This window comes from Chrysochloris asiatica, unplaced genomic scaffold (assembly GCF_000296735.1).
Source record: "Chrysochloris asiatica unplaced genomic scaffold, ChrAsi1.0 scaffold00104, whole genome shotgun sequence".
NCBI classification, from domain to species: domain Eukaryota; kingdom Metazoa; phylum Chordata; class Mammalia; order Afrosoricida; family Chrysochloridae; genus Chrysochloris; species Chrysochloris asiatica.
The window spans coordinates 10,351,945-10,363,133 of NW_006408622.1; the positions used below are offsets into that span (position 1 = coordinate 10,351,945).

An 11,189-nucleotide genomic window follows, 5' to 3' on the forward strand; every position below is an offset into this window, starting at 1 on the left:
TGCAGGACTTTACACATAATGTGATACCTTTTATGTAAAATTTTATAAAGACAGCCTAGTATTATATATTGCAGACTTTATGCTATATAATTCAGAGGAAGATACAGGAGAATATTATCACCTTGGAATAGACAATATTAAACATAAAACTTCAGTAAAAGAAAACAAATAGCACATTAAAGAACAAGCCAAAGTCTGGGAGAAAATATTGCAGCACACATCACTGACAAAGGATTTTTATATCATATATTTAAAAACACGGACAAAAACCAAACATAACATTTAAACTAAGAACTAAAGGGCAAACAACCCATTAAAAAACAATGAGCAAAGGTTATGAATGGTCAATGTGCAGAAGAAGAAGGAAAACAAACACCCAAATATCCAATTAACAAATTAAGAAGATGGACAATTTCACTATTGTTTAGGGAAATCCAAATGTAAACAAAATGAGCTATCACTCTTCCAGGTGTATTCTGTGTGTCCTAGAGATTGGATGCCCCAAAGGCATCAAATGGTAAAAGGGGCCTTCAGGTAGTGGCTTTCTCAGTGACACAAAGTAAGGACCAGCTGATGTGAATTCTCTGATGTTCTATGAGGTGTGCTTTAGGGCAAAAGCCTTTCCCACATTCTTGACATTCAAAGGGTCTCTCTCCTGTGTGAATTCGCTGATGTTCAATGAGGCATGCTTTCACATAGAAGGCATTTCCACATTCATTGCATTCATATGGTTTCTCTCCTGTGTGAGTTCTCTGGTGTTGACAAAGGGATTTCTTCATACTGAAAATTTTCCTACATTCACAACATTCATAGGACTTTTCTCCTGAATGCATTCTCTGATGTTCAATGAGGTGTGCTTTCACATGGAAAGCATTACCAACATTCACTACATTTATAAGGTTTCTCTCCTGTGTGAATTCTCTGATGTATACCAAGAGATGAATGTAGATTTCCCACATTCATTACACTGATAGGGCTTTCACCTATATGAGTTCTCTGATGATTATTGAGAGTCATCTTCATTCTGAAGAATTTTCCACATGCAACAAACACATTTATAGGGTTTCTTGCCTGTGTGAATCCTTTGGTGTTGGGTTAGAGCATTCTTTGCATGGAAGTTTTTCCCACATTCACCACATTCGTAGGGTTTCTCCCCTGTGTGAGTTCTTTGGTGTTGGATAAGAGACATCTTTACATGAAATGTTTTTCCACATTCACCACATTCATAGGGTTTCTCCCCTGTGTGAGTTCTTCAGTGTTGGGTAAGAGATATCTTTACATGAAATGTTTAGGGTTTCTCCCGTGTGTGTGTTCTCTGAGGAATTGTGAGGGTTGCCTTCTCAGAAAAAGTTTTCCACATTCACTGCATTCATAGGGTCTATCTCCTGTGTGTGTTCACTGATGTAGGATGAGTTGACTTCCTGACAAAGGACTTCCCACACTCATTTACATTTAAAAGCCGTCTCCCCTGTGTGAGTTTTGTGATGAGCAATAAGGGATGATCTTGCACTGAAGGTTTTTCCACATTCACCACATTCAAAAGGTCTCTCCGCTGTGTGTAGTCTCAGGTGTTCACCAAGGTTTGATTTCCTGCAGTATGTTTTCCCACATTCATGACATTCAAAGTTTTTTTTCTCCTATGTGTGTGCTCTTAAGTCTAACAGAGTCTGACTTGTTATAGAAGACTTTTCCATATCCGTTGTACTCAACAGTTTGATCCAAAGTTTGAATCTTCTGATGCTGAAGAAGGTCTTTATCAAGCAAAAGGTCGTTTTCTCCAACAGAATTGCTGCCATACAGCAGTGAGAGAGAGCCTGAATAATTATGTCCTGAAGATTCGTCCTCTAAAATCCACAGCTCTTCCCCTTGTTCCAACTTAAAGATTGTCTCTGGTTTGGCCATGCAGAGACCTGTTAGTGGGAAATGGCACAGGACATGGGCCAAGTTGTCTGAGCTTTAGGCCCTCTGATGGAAGAGGAACTGCATCTTCAAGAGCCACAGATGTGAGGTTGCTGTAGTTCTCAGCAATACATCCTTATGCATACTCCTCTGAGCAGAGTCTAGTCCTTGCCACTCCTGTCGGGTAAAATCCACAGCCACGTCCTTGGATGACAGGGATCTCTCAAGTGATCTGCCAGGTTCTCCTGGAACCAGGGCAGGGAACTTCTGGGGTGATTTCTCATTAGCTGGCATGTTAACTCTGGGCCTCAGCCCACCTTCCAAAGCTGGAGGGAGAGGTGTCTGTATGCAGACTGGGATTGGAAGAAATGGCAGAGCCTACAGCCTCCACTAAGGGGTAAGGCTTAAGAGCTCCACAGAGAAACCAAGAAACCCCCTCACTATCACCTCATGACTCTCCCATTAAACCTCCCCTTTGCCTAACCCTTTTCATCTTCTTGTTGCTGTTACTAAATGCTATTGAGTCGGTTCCAACTCATAGTGGCCCTGTGTAGGGGTTCCAAGGAGGAGTGGCTGGTAGGCTATGAACCAGCGCCCTTGCAGTTCAAACTGACCTTGTGGTCCAGTGCTTACCCTGCAATGCCACGCCAGGGCTCCTTTTCATTTTATATGTATCATCATTTTTCTCATTTCCAAAATCCGAGCTCACAGTGACATCAGAAATGCTACATAGATGTCACTTGTTTTATTCATCATCTTCAGCAACCTCAGAACGGCAATATCGATATTACCACCAAAATTATGATCACTAAAAACAGTTAAAGATTCTTTCGATGTTTTTTTTCTTCTTTCTGTCCTTAAAGCATGTCTATTAGGGATGCAAAGTGAAATTATTGTGTTTAAAGTCATTGGGAATAATGTCTCTGTTGTCTGTTTACACCATCAACTACATATCCATCTGGGCTCAATTGTTTATTTTATTTTCATTTTTCAGGGTTGAGTTTTAATTTTTGAAAATAATTATGTAAGATAGTTACATGATTGCAAAGCCCAAATCAACAATACTTGCCAGGGTATCCTAGCTCCGGAATTTTTATTGGCACATGTAGGACTATTCTCCTTACATTTTCATGAAAGGGCTCTTCTTCCATTAGTCTGTCACAAAGGGAGCCATTATTCTAGCACTCTGGAGTACTGACAAATTGTCAGGCATTGGAAGGCAAAGCGATTTCTGCTCCTCTGGGTTTGTGGTAAACACATTGCTTTAAACCTTTGCTTCTCATTTGGGTGCAATGTGTGGTCTGGGAACGTTCCAGGGTGTAGGAAAATGTTTTAGCTTTGCAAACAATTTATATAACTGGCCCCTCTCTCAGCCTTCAGGTCTCAGCTCAGATAACACCTTTCAAATAAACCTAATCTGACATCCACCTCCCCTACCCATAAGCACTGGATCGCCAACAGCAAGATCAGCGGTTCAAACCCACCAGCTGCACATATGGGAACTACACAGGGTCACTATGAGTTGGATCCGACTCCGCAGCACTTAACAATAACAACCACCCCCACCTCAAATCGCTTTCCCAAGTTTTCTCTACCGAATCCTCGTAGAGCATTTCCCAGAGCACTTGGTACCATCTGAGAAGTTATTTACATATATGAATATTTATCTCTGCCTTTTCCATGGACTGAAAACTCAATGAGAACCATAGCTTTGTCTGTCTTGGTGGCTTACTGGTTCCTAAGGCTCAGCACAGGGTTCAGCACAATAGGTGGCAGATCTTAAATGAACTAGTACATCCCAACTTTATCACTCAAAACACTCAGACTGGGAAATGACACCAGTCGCTCTGGGAGAAAGATAAAGGCTTTCTGTGCTCCTAAAATGCTCACCTATTTTATGGGACCACTTAGAGAGAAGAAAAGCAAGTATCAGAATTCTTACCTCTTTTATATGGTTTGGGTTTTGTGTGTGTGTGTGTTTTATCAAGCTAAGCTAACTAGGAGGTGGAATCCACAACCAAACCCCAAACCTATGTAGATTTTGAGGTAGACTGAATCTTTATAGGAGCAGACAGATTGATCTTTCTCCCTGCGCTGTGGCTGCTGGGTTTGAGCCGCTGATCTTGGGTTAGCAGCCCAATGCCTAACTCACACCCACCAGAGGTCCTTGTTGTTAAGTGCCGTCGAGATGATTCCGACCCATAGAGTAACCCTGTATAGGGTTTCCAAGGAGCAGCTGGTGAGCTTGAACCACTAACCTTGAAGTTCAGACTATCCAGTCTGATGCATTAGCCCACAGCGCCACACCCGGACTCCTTGGGAGGTAAAATTGTGTTTTAAGAAAATTCTCTATATTCATTGACCCAATCAGAAGCCCAGACTAAAAGGAAACCCTTGAAACTCCTCCCCCATATAAAACCAGCCAATCACAACGAGGAAGAGAAGCGCCCGCCCCTGCCCACTACATCAAAGGCAAAGTGGGAGTTTAGAGAGGCAACGCTTTGGTGGCGTCACTTCCTTGGCAACTATGTTGGTTCCGGACCTTAAATAAATTGGTGGCGGATTAGCCAAAAACGGTGGGGACATGAAAGGGGATTCTAGTAGAATAGTGGGCACAAAGATGGGGTTCATTGGGCACAGGGAGAGTTATGAAGGACAGAGAGAAATATGGGGAGGAGGCTAGACAGGGCTGTAAGAGATGCGGTATGGTGAAAGGAGACATAGGATATTATGAGGGAATGAGAGTGAATTTTGGGGTGTGGGAAAAAGGTTACCACGACAGGAGGGATCTATAGGAACAGGGAGTTAAGGGGGGATAGAAAGAGGGTTTTCGGAGTACCTTAGGAGTCCTGGTGTGGCGCTGTGGGCTAATGCGTCAGACTGCAAAGTCGTTTGAACTGCCAGATCGGTGGTTCAAGCTCACCAGCTGCTCCTTGGAAACCCTATACAGGGTCGCTATGGGTCGGAATCGACTCAACGGCACTTAACAACATCAATAACAACAAAGAGGAGTTAGGGGGTCACCTGGGGAAGAACTTCCCGGAAAGAGACAGGGTTGTAGATACAGGAAACAGGAGAATACTGAAAAGCTGGGGAGGAGATGATGATAGATGGGGAGGGAATTTAAGAGACAGAGAGAGGGTTATGGGGTGGGGATTTGTGGATGAAAGAGTTTTATGTTGCACAAGATGGAAATTATTGGGAGCAGCTAGAGGCGTATGTTGTTGGTGATATGTATCTTCTAATTGACTTCAGGAGCCCTGGTGGCACTGTAGGGTAAACACTGGACTGCTAACCTCCACATCGGCAGTTCAAGACCACCATTCGCTCTGGGAGAAAGATGAGGCTTTCTGCTCCCGTAAAGATCTAGAAACCGTATGAGTATCGTTATGAGTCTGAATCAATTAGACAGCCTTGAGTTTTTTTTTGAATGTGGAGTACATATGTCAGAGTAAGGAGCCCTGGTAGTACAGTGGGTTAAGCATTAGTCTACAAAATGCATGGTGGTTGGTTCAAAATCTACCAGCAGCGCAGAGGGAGAAAGATAACGCTATCTGCTCTACTAAAGATTTATTGTTAAGTGCCGGGGAGTTGGTTCCGACTCATGGTGACCCTGTATAGGATTTCTGAGGAGCAGATGGTGAGTTTGAACCATTGACTTGCGTGGTTCAAACCGACCTTGAGGTCTAGTGCTTATCCTATGTCACCACACTAGGACTCCCTTGGAAAACATAAGGAACAGATCAACTGTGTCCTATAGAGTTGCTATGAGTCAGAATGAACTCAGTGGCTCTGGGTATAGGGCAAAGTAGGACTAAGCTTTAATCTTTAGGGGAGCAAATTGCCAGGTCTTTTCTGCCCAAGTGGCTAGTGGGTTTGACTAACTGATGAGGATCAATGACCATAGCCTTCTATATGGGTAGTAAGTAGCACCTCACTGAAAAGAAAACAAAAATCCTCACCTTTGGACCAATAAATGACATTAGGATAAATGGAAAAAAGATTGAAGTTGTCAAAGACTTCATTTTGCTCAGATCAACCATCAACACTCATGGAAGCAGCAGTCAAGAGACATATTGCATTAGGTAAATCTGCTGCACAAGACCTCTTTAAAGTGTTCAAGAGCAAAGATATCACTTTGAAAACTAAGGTGCTCCTGATCCAAGCCATGGTATTTTCAATAACCTCATATGCATGTGGATGTTGGACAGTGAATAAGGAAGACCGTAGAAGAATTGATGCCTTTGAGTTATGGTGTTGGAGAATATTAAAGTACCATGAACTGCCAAAAGAACAAACCAATCTGTGTTGGAAGAAATACAGCCAGAATGCTCCTTGGAAGCCAGGATGGCCAGATATCATCTCTCGTATTTCAGACATATTATCAGGAGGGACCAGTCCCTGGAAAAGAACATCATGTTTGGTAAGGTGAAGGGTCAGAGAAAAAGAGGAAGACCCCCAGTGGGATGGATTTGTGCATTGGCAGCAGCCGTCAGCTTAAGCGAAACAATGATTGTGAGGTTGGTTCAGAACCAGTTAGTGTTTTGTTCTGTTGTGCATAGAATCGCTATGATTTGGTACTAACTTGATGGTTCCTAACAACAAGTGGGTTTGAACCACAACTGTGAAGTACTTTACTATTGTGCCACAATGGTTCCTTTTAGGGGCCTGGTGTAGCACCATAGGATAAGCACTGAACCACAAGGTTGGCAGTTCAAACTCACCAGCTGCTCCTCAGAAACGCTATACAGGGTTGCTAACAGTAGGAAGGCAGTAGGGCAGTTGAGGGAGAGGGCATATTAGGGAGGGAGAGGACTATTAGAGAGTTATATGACTCAGGAAGTTGGTGATGGGGCAACAAGGGTTATCTGTACACCTAGGTCAGTGTGCCCTCTGCTGGAAGGCCAAGGTCAGCTTCTGGGGCTCTTCTGTCTGGTAGGGTCAGTTCAGATTCCAATCCTCAGGGCCTCTACTCTCGCCTTTCCCTACTTGCTGTGTGCAGATCCTATCTCAGCTTCTCTCTGCACGGCCTATACCTACAGTGTATAGCTGCTGTTCCCTGTGCTCTGTAGCCTTCATTAGCCTGCTCAGCAATATCTGTGGCACCCTTAACAGGCCCCTTTTTGGGGGACTTCCTGCCTTTGTCCATCATGTCCCTCCTCTGCTGCTTCTTCTTTGGGATTCCAGCCCTTGTTTTCTCTGTCAGGGTGAGGTACAACCCCACATCCATTCACCATTCCAGGCATGGATGCCTTTGCTCTGTTCCCCATTCCAGGGCATCACTCAGCTCTCGTCCCCTCTTTTCTCCCAGCCTTCTCCCCAGGGACCATCTTGCCCCTTTCCTCTTTCACCCCTATGCTCTTAGAAGGACATAACACCTGTTTGTTTTTCTTTCTCCCCAGAAACTTGCCTTGCTCCTTCTATATCCTGTGAATCTGTTTCTTCCCTGGAACCCCATGTTTATTGCATGGTCTCCTTTGCCCCTTTCTCCCCAAGGGAGTCATCCTCCCTGCTTGCCCATCTTCTTGGGTTCTGTTCCCCCTCACTGTCCCTTGCCTCCCACCCCAGGTTTCTCCTGAAGGAAACCCCCTCTGTTTTCAACCTTACCCTAACCAGGAACCCCTCTCTTCTCCAGCACAATCATCATCTGTACACCTCTTCTGAGGACACTTCCCTGTCTTCACAGACTTGAGATGCCAACATCTATGGAGAAGAGTCATGACCTTGGCATGGGCATCACAAGTGTCATACTGAGCCTGCTGTTCACTTACTCAGTCCACAGGTGACCTCACAATCCAGTAGACCCTGAAGATGACCTGATACCCATTCCTTGGAGTGCCAGGGATGGCGAGACCTCTTTCTTTCCTAAAGACCCTTAAGTCTCAGATATCTGGCTATGCCCTGCCTCTGCCCCTAGAAAATGTCTTCCCTCTACCTGTACTTTTGAGAAAAATATGAGTTTTGCCTTCTGGGTGACTTTTTATTTTTTTCTTTCTCTCTGTGAGTTTCATCAGGGTTCATTCATTCACTCAACAAACATACTACTGAGCACCTGCTGTGGGCTAGATATTGTTCTAAGTGCAGGAGTACCACATTGAATAAGACAGAACAGACCTTCTACCTCACAGAGCTTACATTGTCCTACAGAAGAACAAAACAAGACAAAAGTAAACTAGATAATTTCAGGGAATGGTAAAAACATAGAGGAAATAAAACAGTAACTTGGGGGTGCTTTTGAAAATGAGGATAAGCTGCTATTTGTAAAATGGAAAGAAGTCTATCTCCACATTAATCTAGAGAAAGGAACTTTGGCAGATGAAACAACAAATGCAAAGGCTCCTTTGAAATCCAGCAATGAGAGAATATTAGGAGATGAATTTGGAGAGAGTTGTTGTTAGATGCCATTGAGTTGGTACCGAGTCGTAGTGACCTTATGCACAACAGAACAAAACACTAACTGGTTGTGTGCCAACCTCACCGACGATGCTATGCTTGAACTCACTGCTGCTGTCACTGTGCAAATCCATCTCATTGGGGTCTTCCTCTTTTTCTATGATCCTCCACATTGCCAAGCACGATAACATTCCCTAGGGACTGGTCCCTCCTGACAATATGTCTGAAGTATGAGAGATGAAGTCTGGCATCCAGGCTTCCAAGGAGCATTCTGGCTATATATTTTCCAACACAGATTTGTTTGTTCTTTTGAAAGTGTGGTACTTTTAATATTCTCTTTCAACACCATAACTCAAATGCATCAATTCTTCTGCAATCTTCCTTATTCACTGTCCAACTTTCACATGCCTAAGAGGTTAATAAAAATACCATGGCTTGGGTCAGGCACACCTTAGTTCTCAAAGTGACATCTTTGCTCTCGAACACTTAAAGTAGGTTGAGCAGCAGATTTGCCTAATGCAGTATGTTGTTTAATTTTTGTTGTTTAATATCTTGACTGCTGCTTCCATGAGTGTTGATGGTTGATTTGAGCAAAACGAAGTCTGTGACATCTCCAATCTTTTCTCCATTCATATTGATGCCGTTTATTGGTCCAATTTAATTTTGGTGTATACCAATTTGATTTCTGTATATAGCATCTGGTGAGGTCCTGTGTACAGTCATCTTCTATGTTGTTTAAAAAAGGTATTTGCAATGAATAAGTCATTAGTCTTGAAAATTCTGCCATGCCATCTCCAGCATTGTTTCTATCAAAAAGGTCATGTTTTCTAATGACTGATCCTTCCTCTTTGTTTCCAACCTTTGCATTCCAATCACCAGTAATTATCAATACATCTTGATTTCATGTTTGATCAATTTCAGACTGAAGAAGTTTGTAGAGCCCTTCAATTTCATCATCATTGGCTTGAATGGTTTGTGCAGAAATAGTGGTTTTCCTTGTAGGCGTATGGATATTATCCTATCACAGCATTATACTTCAAGATAGGTTTTGAAATGTTCTTTTTGATGATGAATGTGACGCCATTCCTCTTCAATTTGTTATTCCCAGCATAGTAAACCTTGTAATTGTCAGATAAAAAATGGCCAATATAAATCCATTCAAATTCACTAATGCCTAGGATATTGATCTTTATGCATTCTGTTACATTATTTGACAACTACCAATTTTCCTAGGTTCATACTTCATACATTCCATGTTCTGATTAGTAATGTGCATTTACAGCTGTTTCTCCTCATTAGGAGTTGTGCTTCATTAGCCAACGAAGGTCCCGAAGGCCATTCATGTCATCATGGTCAACTCTACTTTGAGGAGGTAGCTCTTCTCTAGTCATATTTTGAGTGCCTTCCATCCATCCTGAGGGGCTCATTTTCTGGCACTGTATCTGACAATATTCTGGTGTTATTCATAATGTTTCACTGTTCTATATTCAGGGTTAGATTTGTATAATTTAAAATCACATATATACATATAATGAAAATAACTTTAAAATAGTTTAAATATTTAATATATTTCACAATGTAAATGGGAATCCTGATGTGGCACTGTAGGACGTTTGAACTGCAGGGTTGGCAGTTCAAACTCACCAGCTGCTCTTTCGAAACACTATACAGGGTCATTATGAGTCAGAACAGACTTGATGGCACTTAACAACAACAACAATAATATAAATGGGAGCCCTGGTGGTGCAGTGTTAAGGCACTCAACTGCTAACCAAAAGATCAGTGATTGAAACCCACCAGCTGCTCTGCACGAGAAAGCTATAACTGTCTGCTTCTGTAAACATGTGCAGCCTTGGAAACCCTAAGGGGAGTTGGAATCGACTCAACCGTGTGGGTCTGGTTTGGTTGTAGCTTTCCTGTACGTGCTAGGTAGGAAAGTATTAGGAGAGAGCAGCAGTCAGTGGAAGGCCGGCAATTTTTGCACTTGAGTACTTGTGTTCTAAAGAATAGCAAATGTTTCCTTCTGTTTGTACACAGTGCCAGAGACCTGTGAACTTGCTAAGGGCACAGGAAAGTGATGGTGGTGCTGTCAATTGCTGTGGGGTTGATTTAGACTCATGTGTGCAGAGTAGAACTGCTCCACAGGGTTTTCAAGGCTATGATCTTTCAGAAGTAGACTGTCAGACCTATCTTCCGAGATGCATACAAAACTCACACATACATTCATACACTGGGCCCACAATTATTGGCTGAAAATCTGAAGTTAATAGAAACTTACACAGATCTCATAACAATTTAAGATTATGTCAATTTCATCACTTGTTAAATTTGGCATTGATAAAAATACAATCTCCCTCTTATGACCTAAGATACGGTCGATCTTAATGAATATTCTATGTGAATTTGACCAGAATGTGCATTCTGTTGTTGTAGGAGGAAGTTTCTATAAATGTTAATTAAATCCAGTTGATTAATGATGTTTCTCAGTTTTACCATATAATTACTGATTTTCTGTCTGATGGTTCTGTCAATTGCTGATAGAAAGGTGTGGAAGTTTCCATATTTTGTTGATTTTAAAAGACCTAATTGATAGGGATTGAATTGTGCTCCCCAAAATTCTGTGTTGTAAATCCTTGTCTCTAGGTCTATGACTATAATCCCATTTGGGAACTCATCTTTGTTATGTTAATGAGATGGGCTTAGTGTAGGGTGTATTTTGGGTCAAGTCTTTTGTTGTTGTTAGATACCATGGAGTTGGTACCAACTTATAGTGATCCTGTACCCAACAGAACGAAACACTGCCCAGTCCTGGGCTAACCTCATAATTCTAACACCTGAGCTCATTGCTGCTGCTATAGTGCCAATCCATCTCATTGGGGGTCTTCCTCTTTTGCTCT

General features: G+C 42.4%; 1 pseudogene; it reads right to left on the reverse strand.

Annotated features, from left to right (window-relative positions):
• Positions 1-530: 530 nt before the first annotated feature.
• Positions 531-2,193, reverse strand: LOC102825634 (annotated as a pseudogene).
• Positions 2,194-11,189: the final 8,996 nt, after the last annotated feature.